The following is a 19,755-nucleotide window of genomic DNA, read 5'->3' on the forward strand; positions in this document are numbered from 1 at the left end:
GACACTTATTATATATACTTAGAAGTATATATAATATACAAAAATAGAAATAGAAGTATATATATTATATATATAATAAATATATATATATATTTCTTTCTCTTAAGCTTAATGGTTCTCAAAGAGTGGTCCTCAAATCAGCATATCACCACCACCTGAAAACTTGTCAGAAATGCAGAAACCCTGGCCGACCTCAGACCTACTGAAGTGGAAACCCTAGGAGTCAGCTAAACAATCCGTGTTTTATCAAGCCCTCCAGGGAATTCTGATGCCCACTCAAGTTTGAGAACCTTTGCCTTATATTATTGAATAAGGCAAACAAAATAACTTTTGTAATTAATGAAGCCTTACTGTATCCATGCGTATGTTTATAGAAGTTCATTGCAAAACCTAAAAGTTAATACTGCCTCAAAATCTAAAAAATTAAAATTGCATCAATATGTGTCGCCTACTTATTTTCATGACAGAAGGCTCGCATAACCAAATAAACCACGGGGAGTAGTCATCCATAATGAGATGGGAGACCAATAATTTATCACCTATATATCATGGCTGATTGGAGAAGGAGGTCATTATAATTACAAAGACACTCCTTCTAATTAGGCAGTTCAGTGAGGAAGTAAGGAACTTATCGAGATGGTTCAGGAAAACAACAGCAAAAACCACATTTGGTTTTTGTGAAAAGAGGGTCACTGGTGTTTTCTCCCAGAATTCTTGTTGCATTTCTCAAACAATCCTTCTGGAATTGACAAGGGAACAGAATGTACGGCTGTAATGGCTTACTAAATCTTACAAAGACAGTAGAAGTTACTGAGCATCAAAATCAATTTTAATCATGAAACAAATAGGTATTAGAGTCAAATCTGTCCACTTCACTTAGAACTCAGTGAACCTGGGCTGGTTAGTTAACTTTCTCTGAGCTTCAGCTTCCTCGTCAGTAAAATGGGAATTATAAAACCTGCTTCAGAAACTTGTTACAAAGACTAAATAAAAATGCATTTAAAGGACTCACTAACATACCACCATGCCTGGCACAAAAATAATACTCATGACAGAGCACGGTGGCTTATGCCTGTAATCCTAGCACTTTGGGAGGCCGAGGTGGGCAAATCGTGAGGTCAGGAGTTTGAGACCAGCCTGACCAGCATGGTGAAACCCCTTCTCTACTAACAATACAAAAATTAGACAGGAATGGTGGTGTGCGCCTGTAATCCCAGCTACTCTGGAGGCTGAGGCAGGAGAATCGCTTGAACCCAGGAGGCAGAGGTTGTAGTGAGCCAAGATTGTGCCATTGCACTCCAGCCTGGGTGACAGAGCGAGACTCTGTCTCAAAATATATATATATATGTGTGTGTGTGTGTGTGTGCATACACACTCACTTACTGGTGGCTTCCCATTTTCATCCATCTTTAAGTAAAAAGCAGCAAATTGTTCTCTTTAAGGCTTTTTCTCTTTGCTTACTCTCTGTTTTCTGAAATATCAGGTATTCAGGGAATGAGAAGGAGACAGTGAATGTGAGAAGAGAGACATGATCTCAACATATAGCAACTTAAGTGTCAGCAAGATGGTATTTACAAAATGAGCCCTTTTCTGCTGAGACGACAGAATACAGTTGACAGACAGACTTAAGTTGCTATCCCAAAGATACATGCGACACACAAGTAGACTCCTTTTCACTCCTGCTCCTCATCTTCCTACACACAAACGTGTACATATGTTTTTTATACACACACACTCATGCACACTAAACTGAATCTATTGTGAGCCGTTATTACCTATATGATGTGAAGCCATTGTTTCTTACCATTCTTGTGAAGTATAACACAAGTATCATAGCAGAGCTTAAAATCAAAAGATTTAAGAGAGAAAGAATAAGTGTAGTAGAACTGTAAAAGGATTGGACATACAGAATTCTTCAGTGGAGGAAATGCAATGCTTGGCTTAACTCAGTGAACTCAGAGAAGAAATTAAGGACTAATCTTGATATCATTTGTATGTGCACACTAAGTTTCTGCATAGATACCCAGCCCCTCTTAGCATGTTTGTATGGATGTAGTATGTGAAAAAGGGGAACGGTGCAGGGATCGTGTCTTCTTTGGAGGAGGGTGTTGGAAATTGCCCCACACATAAATTACAGGACACAGCAATGCCACAGTGCTCAGCGTATGTTCCCACCCCTCACTGCAAAGGGGATGTGACTTTGTAATGACACCACAGCAGAAAGCTTCTCTCAAACAGCCTGCCCTGGAATTATTGTTAAATCATCTATGTATTAATTACAGCTCCTGGGTTTTCTTTTTAACAGTTTTATTGAGGTATATTTTATATATCATAAACTTGTCCATCTGAGGGTACAATTCAATGATTTTTGGTAACTTTACTGAAATGCCATAACCACAAATCAGTTTTAGAACATTTTTGTCCCCCCAGTAAGATCCTTCATGCCCATTTATAGTTAATCTTCATTCCCACACCCAGCCCTAGGCAATGACTAATCTGTTTCCTGTCTCTATAAATTTGCCGTTTCTGGATATTTCCTACCAGTGGAATCATACAATATGCGGTTGCTTGTGTCTAGATTCTTTCACTTGGCATAATCTTTTTTGTGGTTTAAACATGATGTAGCCTGCGTCAGTGGTTCATTTTTTTTTTCCACTGCTGAATAATATTCCAACTGCTTCTGTTAAAAATAAAAAGGGGTATAAATAAATGAATATTTATTTATATCTCTATAAAAACTGAAGGGTAACACATTTCCAGTGAAGAGGAAGATCCAGATTCAGAGTCAAGTTTTGTTCTCTGGATCGCACATGAAGACTTGCCTGATTATACTTTCGTTCTCATTTATTTGTTCATCTCATGAAGAAAACATCATGTCAATGTTGGTTTCCCTACATCACTTAAAAATAATAATTTCACAATAGGTTATTCAAACCCTAAATGGTGGAAATACAGAAGCAATTTCTGGCCAACTGTGGTTAAAAAACAAAGTTCTAGGCATTCGTTTGGAGGGTGCTATGATGCAAATACGTGTTAGGTAATGCAATTGAGTTAAACATTATTACAGTATTAAGATGAGTCACAGGAATCTGAAAATAAGTAGAAGATTCATTACTTTTAATATTTGGAAGTAAATTAATTCAGTATCTCATAGTTTTGCTGATTTCATTTTTTTCATATTCTAATATCGTATCAGAAGGATTACTGCAATATTTACATATTGTCTTTGCTGCATGCAATATAGTTACCCTCTCAAATTATCCACCTGGATCCATTTAATTTCATAATGGGCTTCTTTGGAAGTTGAATTGTGGAATGTCATAAATGTTCAGGGAAAGAATGCCACTGTGGACTCAGAAATTACATTAAAAAAGCTTCCAGTACACATGCTAAATAAAAATGGGTCCTATAAAGTTCATTAACTAAACAAATTAAACAAGCTTGGTAAAAGGTGTTTCACATGAAATTCCTGAAGCAGCATAAATGTACTTTGCAACCTGAGGCCCTTGTTATTCTCACACAACGTGTTCCTTTTTCTTTTTTCCCAATTTCTCTTCTAAGTGAAGCAAATGTTTCTTTCTTTCCCTGGGATGGGAGAAGTTCTTCCAAAGATAGTGGGGATTTTAAGACTGAAGCAATTCCAGAGTGTTGAAAAGGGGTTAGTAGGTAGATTTTGTAATGACAAAACAATAATAGTAAGGGTGATGACATGCACTCAGTAAATGGTAGCTACTATTTTGAATCAGGCACTCTGCTACAGCCATTAGGAGGCCGAAATAAGATAAATGCCTCATGACGTAGCTTCTACCATTGTTCCCATATGGCAGATGAACAAACTGAGACTCAAAGAGGTCAACTAACTTATCCAAAATCACAAAACTGAGGCTCAGAGCCAGGACTTAACTCTAGCTCTGTGTAATCTTACAGCCCATGTTCTTAACAATCATACTAAACTGTCTTTCAAAATGACAGGCACAAGACCTGTCCCTTTCACTCCTGCTGGTACTCCATGACATACAGTCATGCATCTTTCAACACCAAGAATATGTTCTGAGAAATGCATCATTCGGCGATTTCATCATTGTGGGAATATGCGGGTGCTCTTACATGCATCCAGGTGGTATAGCCTACTACACACCGAGGCTGTATGGGATAGCCTAGGCTACACACCTGTACAACATGTTATTGTACTGAATACTGGAGGCAATTGAAACACAATGGGAAGTATTTGTGTATCTGAACACAGAAAAGGTACAGTAAAAATATAGTATTATAATTTCATGGGATTACTGTCATACATGGGGTCTGAAGTTGACTGAAGCATTATTATGTGGTGCATGACTATACACTAACAAGTCAAGTGACCTCTTAGGACTTAGTCTATTAATCTAAAGGATGAGAAGCACAGTCTACATCAGGTGTCTTTTCTTGAGCACAGTCAAATTTTCATTTTCCCAATCTCTTATAATGACTCATGACTGAGTGAAGGAGGAATCAGTGCAAATTGCTTGTTGGGATGGAAACAGGTGCTAGAAGTAAGGAAAAAGCAATGTTCAAACGCAAAGGAAGGGTGGAGGAGAAAAGGTGTGGCGTTGCCACAGGGACTCATAGCAAGCAACAATAAAATCCAGCTTGGAAATCAACCAGAAAATCCTCCTGCATCTCAGAGGCTTCTTTCATGTTCTTTACAGGAAACACTTATGTGTTCCTTTCCCTTTGTCAGGGACATATAATTTAGAAAGCAGAGAATTTTTTCTTTCTATTTATTTTCCTTTTTTTTTCAGTAAACATGAAGGATTAAAGGGAAATACACAACAGCACTTTTAAAGGATGCTTTTTCATAAGTCTTTCAGTGGATGTTATCCAGTAAATAAGAGTTTCACAGTATGTTATCAATGTTAGTTTGGAGAAGGAAAGGTCAAAAAGTTAAACCTTGATATCTTTATCTTTTCACAAAGGTTATTTCTGAAGGAGCTATATGTAAAAGGAAAAACAAAAGGCAAATATATATACACACATATATATGGATATATAATACCTATATTACAACATAGTTCTTCCACTCCTAATTATATGCCTAATGCTGGACTTGAGTGTCTATTACTTTTTAAACTACACTTGTGCTATTATTTTTCGTATAATAAAATGAGAAGAAATATGGAATTCTCTCCGGGTCCCCAGATTGCTGTCAGAGCCAGCTTGGTTTACTTTATATTACCCGCCTAGCTCCAGTACACACCTGAATTTGTGTCTCTTGCTCCAACACAATATATATATATATATATACACACACACACACACATATATATGTGCATATATATGTTTTCATATATATATATGTTGTTTTCTTATATATATGAAAAACAACAAAAATCCTTTCCTGCGTCACTCCAGGTAATGGGTTTCACTTTGTAACTATTCTTTTCTGCAAAAGGTTTGTGTTATTATCCTTGGGTATTATTTTCTGATGGTTTCAGTGAAATGGGTCATTATTGAAGCACTGGCTTATTTATGAAAGATGTTATTAAACACTGTGGAAATACGGTTATTTCCATTAAAATACCAAAAGAAAGGAGAAATATAAAAACATAAGAGGTAGTTCTGAAGAAACCAAGCTAAACCTCAGAATATGAAACAATTGGTATTAAAAGGTGTTGTTGGGACTAATTTTTCTTGGTGGCGATCCTGCTTCACTTCGGTTGGACAAATGCTATGGGGCAAGATACACAAATTCAGCTAGGCAGGTAATATCAATGCGCGAACCAGACTGGCTGTGATAGCAACCTGGGGACATAGAGAGAATTCCATATGTCCCCTCATCTTATCATATGAAAAATAACAGCGCAAGTACAGTTTAAAAAGTAAGAGACGGCCGGGCGCGGTGGCTCAAGCCTGTAATCCCAGCACTTTGGGAGGCCGAGACGGGCGGATCACGAAGTCAGGAGATCGAGACCATCCTGGCTAACATGGTGAAACCCCGTCTCTACTAAAACATACAAAAATCTAGCCGGGTGAGGTGGCGGGTGCCTGTAGTCCCAGCTACTCGGGAGGCTGAGACAGGAGACTGGCGTGAACCCGGGAGGCGGAGCTTGCAGTGAGCTGAGATCCGGCCACTGCACTCCAGCCCGTGCGACAGAGCGAGACTCCGTCTCAAAAAAAAAAAAAAAAAAAAAAAAAAACCAGTAAGAGACATTCAAGCCCAGCATTAGACATATAAATGGGTGTGGAAGGACTACGGCAAGCCATATGGCTCATGAAAAAGAGGCAGCTATAATTCAACTCAAGCCAATTGCTCATTCCATCTTTTCTGAAAGTTTGGGTCAAATTCTAAAGCAGGATAACAGTTGTTCACAGTTGAAAGGAGAGAATGCAGCAATTGAAAGGCCCTTAAATACACGGATAGGATTTGGAGATGTGGGACAATTTCTCTACCTTGTTTATTTCTTGTAGGTAATTTGGAACTTTCATGGGTTCCAGGAGTTGAGGTGTGATGATACCAAAGATGGGACTTTAAATGACTCTGATAATGCTATATAAGGTGGTTTGGGATAAGGAAACCGGTCCTAAGACATTACAGTAGACTGCAGAAGAGACATAAATATAGGAGTTAGCACAATAGCATTGGAAACGACCAGACAGAGGAGAGGCTGGTGGAGTTGATAGATCCACAGTGGGGTTAAAGATCCAAGAAAATAGCCCATTGACAGAAACTGTTGAGACAGATGACTCTACTGACAAAGCAGGACCATAAGAAAAGGAGGATGGCCAGGCGCGGTGGCTCACGCCTGTAAATCCCAGAACTTTGGAAGGCTGAGACAGGTGGATCACCTGAGGTCGGGAGTTCGAGAGAAGCCTGACCAACATGGTGAAATCCTGTCTCTACTAAAAATACAAAAATTAGCCGAGGGTGGTGGCATGTGCCTGTAGTCCCAGCTACTCAGGAGGCTGAGGCAGGAGAATCACTTGAACCTGGGAGGAGGATGTTGCAGTGAGCCGAGATCCCACCATTGCACTCCAGCCCTGGCAACAGAGAGACTCCATCTCAAAAAAAAAAAAAAAAGAAAAAGAAAAGGAGGATATTGCGAAGGGAAGGTGCTGAGTTCATTCAGCATTTACTGAATTATTTCACAAGGACAAACATTCTCAAGGAACAGGGAAATTAATGCACAACTGCCCTGGAGGTGCCTCATGGTCTGACCCCCATCTGTAGGAGGTGCTTGTAGGTTCAGTTTTAGATAGTCGGAGCTCAAGACACTGGCAGAACCCTTCCCAGTTTAGAAACTTCAGCCTTGTCTTGACTTTCCCTCTCACTTATCTCCTTCGTTCAATCTTTTGGCACAGTTTCACTGCAAGTCCCCCTGAAGTTATGTTTCAAAGAGCGCCTGGGGCACAAGCTCTGTAAAAGCTTTGGGTCCAGATTTTCTCTGTCCAAAAAGCAGTCCTCAGGACTTACTAGGATCAGCATCCCTATGTGCCCACACCTTTGTGGAAAGACACAGAAGCCAAGCAGTGGTATAGATGAAAGCATGGGGAGCCAAACTAATCAAGTGCATTTTTGAATGTCATATTAAAATGCCTTAGTAAGAGCATCATGGGAAATGACCCATTCTGCACAGAGACTGACCAGCTTTGTCAGGCTTATATGCCCAGCACCTGGCTTAGACAAAGGCTTAGACAAATACACATGGGTATTTATCATTATGCAAAGCCAGTGTGTAATGCCTTTTCTTTTTATATTACAAAAGTATATACACAAAAAAAATATTTTAAAAAATATAATGACTAGGAATTCTACTATTCGTTGATATGCAAAAGAAGGGAATTATCTTTTGCTCACTATATGTCAGGCACTGCTCAGTTTTTCTTTACCACAGTGACCCTGTTTGGGGATCTGTTCCAGTGATGCGTACAACAGGACTGAATATTAGAAACCTGGATCATCCTAGAAAATCTGGACCATATGGTCATGGACCTGTACCTTCCTCATTTTCTCTTAACAGGGCCTGGAAACACCAGCAAGTTATTTGGAAGTCTGTTTGATGTCGGTCTCCAGTGAGAAGCGATGCGACTGTTCTCTTGCTGCAGTCAGAGGGATGTCTGTCTGAGAAAGAGGGCGGAGGGTGGAAGGGGTGCAGGCGGACCCCTCACCACAGGCTTTGATCTCCCTTGACTCCTCCTGGGATATCTCACCTTTTGATGTTGGGAATCAGTTAATTACTAGTCAAAATTGGTTTGAGGGACTAGGAAACAGTTTGAAGGCTCTGTTCTCAAAATGCCTGTACTTTGATCTGAGGAACTTTCAGGCAACTTTCCGAAGCATCTCAGGCAAATGAGAAGGGCTCGGTCTGTGGCCCCTCCCTAGTGGCGGCCCAGATTTTGATCCTCTTGTTCTACCATGGTACCATCCTGATGCAGCAGACTTCTTTTCTCTTCAGAGCCCTGTGGTTTCATTGGTAGTAAAATGATGACTTTTAGGATGAGACTGTTCAACATCTGTCACACCACAAAGAGTATGTAGCTTAATAATTCCCTCTTTAGGTCTTAATTTGAAACCACCACCTCTCTTTTCTGAGCAACACCTGATTAACGCTACCATGAACTTTTTCTGAGCAACACCTGAATAGTGCTACCATCTCTTACAACACAACCTTGATGTGTAAGGCACTATATTAAATTAGTGGGTTAGAAGTCAAATCTCCTGCCTTTCCTTTGCTGGTGCAAGTTAACATCCCCCAACTTGACCTAAAAGGCTGCTAAATGCTTCAGGGGTTTGATGGGCAGGTGGTGCTGGAGAACTCAGCGCTCTTTTCTCTTCCAAACAAGGCAACGCACCTGGCACCTTGCCTAGTAATGGAATTCTCGTAATGAACACGTTTCCCTAGTCTAAGGCTCTTGCACTGTGACCAAACCACAGGGCTGACAAAGAGATAATTTTCAGTGCTCAGAAAAAGAAAAAAAAACACACACGAAAATCTTTTGAGACTGTCTTTTCTTCTTATGTCATGGCCCATTATGGCATTTTCATTTTAATTGCACATGAAACCCATTTATAGCGGTGGTGTAATGGGACTGTTCCCTTGGAAAACACAGACAGGAGTGATATGGATGTGTTTTTGAGGAGTCCATTAGTTACTCGGACTGTCATCATTGTGTGCCTTGAGGGTGCTAACAATGTATTAAGTATCTAAGCAAATGTAATATATTTGATCCTCTTACATGTGAATCCCTTGTCCTCCTCCTATAAGTAGTAGATTCATATCAAAGTCTCTGGCAACAGAGTACTGCTCAGTATTTCAAAGATAAAATATGCATTCTTATGCATGTACGGTTTCTAGTTTTTCAAATGGAAATTAAGCTATATAGATAAAGCATGCATACATTGAGACTCCGGAATTACCTATTGAAAAGAATGATTGATAAGGTGGTTATTGTGGTCATTTCACTATTCCCACCTCCACTTTGGAAGATAGACAGCCTATACGTCTAAGAGTTTTAGAACTTCCTGACCTTCTGTAAGTAAAAATGTCAGTTCCCAAGGCCAGAGAAATAAAGCCACAGGGTCTTTTTCCATAAAATAAGCTGCATTCCCTGGGTCTCAATATCTGTAGCCTTCTGTAGGAAGCAGGTTTCTCAACTGAAAGAATTTCCACTTTGCTTTGACTTTCCCTGCTGTGGTCCCTTCCTCATTTAGCATACTTTGTTCTCTATGCATAATTGGGAATTAATTTTCTAATTAGGTTCTTCACATTTATGAAGTTGTTTGATGGGGTGTCGGTTCTTATAACATGGCCTAAAGGCTAAAGGAGAGGTAATAATTCTTTTTTTCTGGCTTTGCCCCTAATTCAGCTAAGGTTCTTAGGAAATATATTTAACTTTTATGAGATCTCCATAATACATCTTTAATGCTGATCTACCTTCGAAAGGTTGTTAGAAGAGTGCTAACTAAGGCTTTAAGACTCATTATGATACAGTTGATTTTATTTGTAATCGTTGCTCAAATAAAATGAAGCCATTTCTTTGGCAACACGAAGGGTATTTAGACAACTACAAGTTACGACAACTGCAGAAAATAAAACCAGATGATACTGGGAGGCAAAATAACATTGAACTGATACTTGAGAAGCAGAGGTGACCCTGAAGATTAAAAGGTGAATATTTTTACTGTGAATATACAAGTAGAACTAAATCTGGTATGAGCTGTATGAGTCCGTCACCTGGATATTCTGCGACTTGTTATAGAGAACTTGAGTCTATGGTTCAACACCCTCTGATCTGTGAAGGCAAGCCAGTATAAACCAATGCATGTAAACAGTCTGTTTCTTGATTTCAGTACAAAAGTTGAAAGATAAAGCTAACCATTAGACTTTGAAGTAAAAACTAAATTCTGGAGTCACAACTTCTACATATGTCTCGGATCATGTTACTTATTACTACAGGTACAAGATAGCACGCATGTGAGGCAAACAGGAACCAATATTGCACATTGACAAAAGGACATCCTCATTTTACGGGAAATCATGTCATCTTACTTGAAGCGTGGCTGAAGAAAAACAATTAGATGAATACTCCTCAGCAGCCTCCAAATAAGAACTACCTTGCACACTAATTTCTATTGTGTGTCAATATCCTCATTTGAGTTTGCCATTCGTGTATATGTCGGGGCTAGGCACAAACTGTAAGAACAAAGTGTAAGGCTGAATATATGATGATTAAAGGTAAGTGATACTCAACCTCAGAAAAAATATTTGTCTGACTCTTGACTCACTCTTTAAGTTACTTTCTATGTTCTGCACAATGGAAATTTGTGTGCAAGGTATTTCTTATTTGGAGGCTGCTGAGGAGTAGCCATCTCATTTTTTTTTTTTTTCTTGAGCCACACTTCAAGTAGGATGACATGATTTCCTATAAAATGAGGATGTTCTTTTGTCAATGTGCAATATTGGTGCCGATTCTCCTCGCATGCATGCTATTTTGTACCTGTCATAATAAATAACGTGATCCGAGACATATGTAGAAGTTGTGACTCCAGAATTTTAGTTTTTACTTCCAAGTCTATTGGTTAACTTAAGATCCTGTTAAGTACCAGCATAAAAAGAGGCTACACGGTAGAATGGGAATATTACTGTGCCCTGTGGTACTCAGGAGCCCTGGTCTGTGTGTCCAGATCTAACTCTAAGTGCTTTTGTGACCTTGGACAAATTATCTAATCTCTTTGGTCCAATATAGGTCAAAGGGGTTCTTTCTGTCCTGAACACACATAGCTTCCAAGTTGTTATCTATCATATGCATTACCCCAAGAAATCCTGGTCACTCCAACTTCTTGAACAAGATATACTGAGCCCACCAGAAGAGTGTATGGCACAGTTGTTAAGAGCACAGAATGCGGATGGCATATTTGGTTTTCATCATTGCCACCTCTCTCCGACTACTTAATTGTCTTAGCCTTAATTTCTACAGCTGTGACATGGACTAATGATCTTATTTCACGAAACTTTTTCTCTTTCCTTTGCTGTCTTATCCTCTTCCTTTCAGTTCTTAATGGTAGGGTTTTCTTTTGTTGTAAAGATCTAGACAGAAGACCTTGATAAACTAGACTATGCCAAGAGTGAGGAGTCGTGGATTATGGATTCATCTTTGGGACTAGAAATTACTTGACCTTAAATGTACTTTCTCTATGGCATCCAAAGTCATCTTTTAAAAATGTAAATCAAATCACATTATGCCTTTGTTTAAAAACTATCAGTAGTTTCTCACTATACTATATTTAGCATAAAATCCAATCTCATTACCACATTTAACAATAATTTTGGACTTATTCCTTGCTTTTTCTTCTTCTTTATTATTTTTATCCTCTTCTATAATTTCAGTCTCCTCCTCCTCCTCTTCTGCCTTCAGGAGGAGAAATCTGTAGCTCCAAATGTGTGCTCAGTCCCTTCTTGCATTTGCAACAGTGAGGGGAACACATCCCCCTTGAATTCCTGGTCAGCATGTCCAAGCTGGAATTCATCTTAGACTTCCCCCAAACCACCAAGCAACTATAGCTTGTGACTTCTGTTAGTAGTATTCCTATTATTCCAGGTAACCAGCCTCATAGTCTCATTCCATTTGACTCCTCTCCTTGTCTCTCTTTCCTTAATTTCTATCCTTTCTACGTATGCCTTTATTTGTACTTCCCTTTGCATTTCTACTGCCACGGTTGTCCCTCACATCAGGTCCTTTGGACCTGAAATAGTGAAACAATATTCCAATGAGTCATCTAACTTCTCCCTCTTTCTCTTTCATTACAGGTTAAAAAGCTACAAGATTAATTTTCTGGAGTACAACTCTGATAATTTGATGTCTGGGCTCCCAACATTAGCTATGTGATAAAGTCTCAACTCTTCAGCTTGACTTTCAGAGTCTAATGCAATCTGACCCTGATTACTTTTCTAGGCTAGCTTACGGCTTTCCATATATTATTCTATTGATTCATCTCTTTATTTTTTCAACAAAAAAAATGTTTGAGGACCAACAGTGTACAACATCCTAGTGATACACTGAACAATACAAACATGAAATTTTGCATAATAGAAGAGAGTCCAAACACACACACACAGACAGACACACACACACTCACACATAAGTATTAAGTGGAATAATAGAAGCAAAGAATGTGATGGAAAATAGAGTAACAGGGAAGTAATTTTATATATTTATTTATTTTTCTTTTTCTTAGAGATGGGGTCTCCTCTACTTCACAGGCTGGAGTGCAGGTTTGAAATCATAGCTCACTGCAGCCTTGAACTCCTGGGCTTAAGACATTCCTCCCACCTTGGCTTCCAAAGCAGCTGGGATTACAGGCACAGCTACCGTGCCTGACTATCTCTATATATTTAAGTAACTCTTAAAATATTCTTGCACTTGACCTTAGTTGGATAGCTTACTAATTCTAAATACTACCTCATATTTCCCACTTTGTTTTCTTTTGCTTATATTTCTTCTTTTCAGAATATGCTGGTTTTTAATATTCAATATGTGGTCCATCTGTAAAGGCATACTTATTGAACCTTTATTTTTGCCTCCCCAGTGTCTACTTTCCCTGGCTCCATCTCTTCCAAGCCTTCAGCCAAAGTAGTTTGAGTGAGGATTGAGCCCTTTTCCACGGGTGGGTCATGTGACCTAGGGCTCAACCAATTAATACACTACATTTCTGTGGTTGTAGGGATTGGTTCTGGGATGGCATGTGACAAGCTAGGCAAATCGCTAATCTGAGGGCTTTGGGAGAAACCACTAGGAAGTAGTCTTTATTCCTGTTGAACTTGCAGCTGAAAGGTTGGAAGGTCTGGGGTTGCCACATCCACTTTGTCTGCTGGAGGATACAGCCAATCTAAAAGGAGATAGAGAAAAATAAATAAATTCTTGACACCATCTCTCCTCCAAATCAAGTCACACTGTGCCTCTGGAATTTTTAGTTACCTAAGTCAATAAGTTTTTTTTCTTACATCAGCCTGAGTCATGTTTTCTGAGAGAGAAAACAAATACAGCCATCCAATTTCAAATAGTAGTAGTACTTTTACTAACTTTTTTTTTTTTTAACTACCTTTACGGGTACTGCCAGTTCAATGCAGTTTTTCTCTACCATTTTGTGTCTCTCAGTTATGCCATATATGCTGTTCAACCTTATTTTAGAGTTCTTGGTAAACTTGCCTCCTACCAGATTTGAACGGATAAAAATTTCTCTTTAAAGCTCTTCATTGGCCCAGTAAATAGGGCCTAAACAAAAGTGAGACAAGTGAGGTGCATGGGGTCCACAATGAAGAAGCACTCACTTCCAGGTGCCAAGTCTGCACTTAGCAGTCTGGAGAATGAGTGCCTCCTTATCGTTTGCTCACTGGGAACCTCACTTGCTTTATCTATTTCTGATCCTGCTAGTGGAGTAACTACTCAATACGTGTTGGGCGAACTTGAAAGAATTTCACATTTTGCGTGGGGATGGAGATTATCCAGAATTGTATTTTCTTTACCATTATACTCATCCGACATATCTCATTCACTTTTTTTTTTCTTTTACATTTACTTCATTTTGAAGTCATCTAGCATTATGCAGTGATTGCAGGGAGGGTTTGCTGATGGTATGCCTCTAAAAACCTCTAAATCCCATTTCCCAGCAAGAAGACAAACTAATAGCTCTGCTAAGCAATGCATAACATGAAATATAGGGTAGTGAATTTCATTTTCACTCATTTACTTATATTTTCTTAGCTTAGTGTCTGTTGTGGAGCCTGAATTATACAACTCATTATCTAGGTCAATCTAGTGAGCTATCCTGTCAGCACAGATGTGCTACTTTTGCAGCAGAATTCTCAGTGGTAAAGTTGCTTCCAAGCTGGCACCTATTATTAATAAAAGTGTTAAATAAATAAATTATAGAAACAATGGAAGCAATGAAGCCTACACGATAAGTGCAATAGGTTATAAACATTATATCTTCATTATATAAGCAATTTTGTTAGTTATTTAAGATTACAGACGATCGATAGCCACATCGTGTTTGTGATAGAGTTGGTTCACTGGTTGTAAGCAACAGAAACTGACTTCAAATAGGGAAAAGGTTTTACAAATAAATATCAGAATCAAATCAATGAACAGATTCAAAAGACACACACTAGAACAGACTGGAAGCAAGACAGCTCCAGTGAACTAGGTAGCAGGAATATATGTTGAAGTAATCTCTTCAAGGCATAAGTAAAATGAATCTACACCAACAATTTTTCCTTATATGATTCCACTAAATTTTTGTCATTGCATTATTCTAGTCAAGACCAAATCCTAAGACAGTGGGTTCATTCCTGGTTATGATGATATGGCCACCTCTTGACCAAGGAACAGCAGGCCACCTTGATTGAAAGTCCTACCAACACTATACACAAACAGCAGATGTCCATTACTTTGGTTCGGTTAGGATCTGAAAGCCTTCAACTGTGCTATTTACACATATTCTGGGCCAATTGCCAACTTGTGTTGAACACGAACAGAATCATTTTATCATGACGCTTTGCTGTATCAGTCACATCACATTTGCTCAAATTTGGGAAGCATGAAGCTTCGAAAATATTCATAGATGTGTAGGTGAATTTGGTAGGAAATAATATTTGCTGTATGTTAACTCGACTATTTGGCTAATCAAAGCACGTGGTGTCATCTATCAGCAAACAAATTGGACTGATCTTACTGTGAGTTTTGTTGAAATGTTTTTGCCAGTTGATGTGGAGAATGTCTAAGACACAAGTTTTAAACACAAAATACTATCCTAAACTAGCTCTTTTCCCCTGCCAGGGCCACCTTTTGGATATGTGACCTATGCAGTTGTCTGTGCTCAGAAGGACCCCCCACTTAGTTTAATATCCTTCTGTCCTCTCTTGACTCTCTTGAAGCTGTTAATTTTTTAACAAAAGACCTGCAGTTTCATATTGCACTGGGCCTTGTATATTATACAGCTAATCCTGAAAGACACAGAAACAGGGGAAGCCAGAATTGCTTGCTAGTGGGAATACTCATGCCACAAAGTGCTGCAACTTTGAATCTCTTTAAATAAATGCCATCTTTTAACACTCTAACAAGGTACAAAAATCCCAGAATTTGCACACTCCATATTCAATGCTCTTTCTTCATTGGAAGGGCAGCGAAGGTAAGGGATGGGCCATAATGGTAGAGAAGAACCATAGAAGAACCAGTGGATGCCAATGACTTATCATGTCTCCTGAGCACATGTGAATGTTACGTAAATACTCATTGAATCTTTAAAAAGATAAAAGCATAAGCACACATGGCCTGTTTGCAGGTCCCTGAGGACCTGCAAATAATAATTGTGGCGTGTTTGAGGACCAGAAAGAAGGCCGGTATGCCTGGGACACAGTGAGCAAAGGCATGGTGGAAGAAGAAAAGAATGAAGTTTGTGAGGGACCCAGATATCATGTCAAGTAAGGGCTACTAGGCCAGGATAGGGAAGTAAATATCATGGGAAGATACTACTTGTTATAACATCACAGTATTTTGGTACATTAATTTAAGTCTGAAGCATGAAACCTTTTTTAAAATTTTATCTTATTTTCATTTTATTATATTCTTATTAAATATATAGGGTTTTTAAAACAAGTTATATGAAGGAAAACACATTTTATATTTTCTCTGTTACAGATTCCAAATTAAAGAAATCTCAGTTAACTGGGTTACATTATATATCAACAGCCCTTTTCTTTAATATCAAAAGGCTTTTTTTTGCCTTTTTAAAACTTTATTTTTAATGAACACATAATATTATACATATTTATAGGGTACATAGTGATACTTTGACACATGTAATGTATAGTGATCAAATCAGAGCAATTCACATATCTATCATGTCAAACATTTATCTTTTTTTTTTTTTTGCATTGGAAACATTCAAAATCTTCCTTCTAGCTATTTGAAGCTGTATACTATATTTTTATTAACTGTAGTCCTCCTGCCGGTAGTATAAAACACTAGAACATATTTCTTCTAACAAATTCTCCCTATCCCCTTCTTCCCCTACGTTTCCCAGCCTCTGGTATTATCTGTTCTACTTTTAATATCTATGAGATCACTTTTTTGTTTGCTTTTGTTTTTTACCTTTCACATGAGTGAGAACATGGAATGCAATGCTTAACTTTCTGTTCCTGCCTTATTTCACTCAATATAATGTCCTTCAGTTCCACCCATGTTGCCGTGAATGACAGGATTTCATTCTTTTTTGAGGCTGAATACTACTCTATTGTGTACATGCACCACATTTTCTTTATCCATTCATCTGTTGGTGGACACCTATGTTGATTCCCTATCTTGGCTATTGCAAACAGTGCTGCAATAAGCATGGGGGGTTCAAATGTCTCTTCCATATACTAGTTTCCTTTCCTTTGGATAAATGCCCAGTAGTAGGATTGCTGGATCATATGGTAGTTTTAATTGTAGTTTTTTCAGTAATCTCCATACTGTCCTTCACAGTGGCTATTGACGCATAAAGCTTAATACAATATCATTTAGAGCAGAGGTGGGCCAACATTTTCTGTAAAGAATAGTAAATAATTTAGCGTTTGCTAACTGTGCAGTCTCTTATAACTTCTTACAAGTACTCAACTCTCACTGGGCGGAGTAAACATAGACTATACTTTGGGTGAAAGTAGACATAGATAATCTTAAATAGAGGTTGCTGGGTTTCAACAAATCTTAGAAAAATAGATAGTAGGCCAAATGTGGCCCATCAGCCACAGTGTGCCAATCCCTGATCTAGCAGAGCATGGAGCCACATGCATCTATATTACCGAGAATGCACATTAAAAATGCAGATGTTTGTGTCCTCTTCCAGATGCACTGAGCCTAACTTTCTGGGTTTGAAGTCTGAAAGTCTGTGCTTAATAAGTTGCTGAAGAAAGTATTATTGCATGCTTGTCTTAGTCTGTTAGTGCTGCTATAACAGAATACCTGAGACTGAGTTATTTATAAAGAACAGAAATTTATTTCTCACGCTTCTGGAGGCTGGGATGTTCAATATCAAAGCAACAGCATTTGAGGTCTGATGAGGACCTTCTTGCTGTGACCTCACGTGGCAGATGGTAGAAAGGCCAAATGCTGTGCGAAGCCTTTGTTTGTTTGTTTGTTTGTTTGTTTGTTTTGAGACCTAGTTTCACTCTCCTCACCCAGACTAGAGTGCAATGGTGCATTCTCAGGTCACTGCAACCTCTGCCTCCCGAGTTTAAGTGATTCTCCTGCCTCAGCCTCCCAAGTAGATGGGATTACAGGCATATGCCACCATGCCCGGCTAATTTTGTATTTTTAGTAGAGATGGGTTTTTATAATGTTGGTCAGGCTGGTTTCGAACTCATGACCTCAGGTGATCTGCCTGCCTTGGCCTCCCAAAGTAGTGAAGCCTCTTTTATCAAGGTCTTAATCCCATTCACGGCAGCTCTGTCCTTATGACTTAATCACCTCCTAAAGGCCCCCACCTCTTAATGCTATCACAGTGAAGAATAAGTTTCGACACATGACTTTTGGAGGATATTTAGACCATAGCAATGCCAAAATTGAGAAAATTGAGAACCACTGGTCTAGAAGCCAGTCCATTCACCTAGGTCCCTTTCTAAGGTGTTAAAAATTGTAACTGATTAACCCAGGATAGCCCATGGGGTAATTTCTCAGGGTAGAAGGACTAATGTTTGGATGACCTGTATTCAAATTCAGAATGGATTGTTCCAGGAGACTGTAAGAAAGATCATGTAGCAAGAATAGTAGCAAGGAGAGAAAGCTCTGCTAGATAAGGCTGCGCAGATCAACCCTCCCTTTGAGTTCCCTGGTTTTAATTATTGATGCTAAATATACATTTCACTTAATTGTTTTGTGAAAATAAGTTAAATAAAGAATAAAGCTATTCCATACATGCACAGGCAAACATTACACTCTTTTCACATAAACACTGGGATGATTCCTCAGAGTGTTCCTATTCAAATTTGGTTGCAAAATAACACCCACAGAATGTATTTCCAACCACAAAATACTGTGACAGTAAGCAGCCAGCACAAGAGAGCCTGTTATGGTTTATAGATTGCAATGATTATATTGCGGGAGCAGTTGATGCATTTGTTGGTGTTCATTCTATTTCACATTTGCATTTAAATTCCTGTGGAACAAAGATAAGATAAAGAGGAAAACAAATGATGCTTATTTGTTGTTGTATTGAACTCCTATTATAAGTATTGCTTTAAAGGAGAGTGAAGCTTTGCAAGGAAGCCTTCCACAGGTCCTTTACAAAACATGAAATACACTTTCAATCGTCAACTAGAAATATGCAAAACAACATATCCCTGAGGCTTTCATAAAATCATAAATCAATAAGGAATAACTGAAAATGTAGTTGAATACAAGAAGCAAATGAAATACTCAATACTTTCCTTTATACATTTATCCACATTTTATTGATACATAAGAAATGTAGAACTGCAATGAGTTTTGAAACACTATTCTTTTTATTTCAGGCATTCCTTTAAAGCAATGCTTGATATGTTTCCTCTTTCAAATAATCTGTGCATCCACAGCATGGTCCTTTGATGAATTTATGCAGATCAATTCTACATCCAGGGTAATATTTTCTGCTCCTCTAAGCTATTTTGCTGGGATCACAGGGAAAAAAAAATCTTTTTGTAGAGTTTGATTGTACCTCCTAGTTACTGACTGGGTATAAGGTTCCTCTACCCATACAAAAAGCACATCTGCCTCCCCATATGATGTGTTTGCCAGAAATAATTTCAGAGGAAGAATGAGATAATGTTACCTCTTCCTCCAAAGTTATTAAGTCGCATATGAGTGCCTAGAACTTATTTAAATCATTTTTGAAACATCACACTCATTTCTGTAAATACACCTGAAATAAGGTAAAAATTAACAATTAAATGACAACAGTTAATTATATGATGTATCTGAACTCATAAGCAAAACTTTCTCTGACTTTACCATGCTTTACAGTGCTTTTCTCAAAGGAAGCATTAGTCAGGTCCTTTTCTGGATGCTGGCAGTGACAGCCTGGAAGCATTCCTTAAAGGGAGGGCTGTAGAATACCCTTAATAAGAGATGTTGGGCCAGGCGTGGTGGCTCACGCCTGTAATCCCAGCACTTTGGGAGGCCAAGGCAGGCAGATCATGAGGTCAGGAGATTGCGACCCTCCTGGTTAACAGGGTGAAACCCTGTCTCTACTAAAAATACAAAAAA

The 19,755-nt window shown here is 38.6% G+C and overlaps 1 protein-coding gene and 1 long non-coding RNA gene across 2 annotated transcripts in view; one reads left to right on the forward strand and one right to left on the reverse strand.

The window, feature by feature from the left end:
- Positions 1 to 19,755, forward strand: part of TENM2 (teneurin transmembrane protein 2) — a 1,242,216-nt gene that overhangs the window by 591,401 nt on the left and 631,060 nt on the right.
- LOC108513625 (uncharacterized) lies at positions 12,669 to 19,755 on the reverse strand. The gene is made up of 2 exons (XR_001880963.1): positions 19,501 to 19,755; positions 12,669 to 13,366 (listed from the first exon to the last, which is right to left on the reverse strand). It is a non-coding gene; the product is annotated as an uncharacterized LOC108513625 (long non-coding RNA).

Source organism: Rhinopithecus bieti, unplaced genomic scaffold (genome assembly GCF_001698545.2).
Source record: "Rhinopithecus bieti isolate Rb0 unplaced genomic scaffold, ASM169854v2 scaffold_30732, whole genome shotgun sequence".
Lineage (NCBI taxonomy): Eukaryota > Metazoa > Chordata > Mammalia > Primates > Cercopithecidae > Rhinopithecus > Rhinopithecus bieti.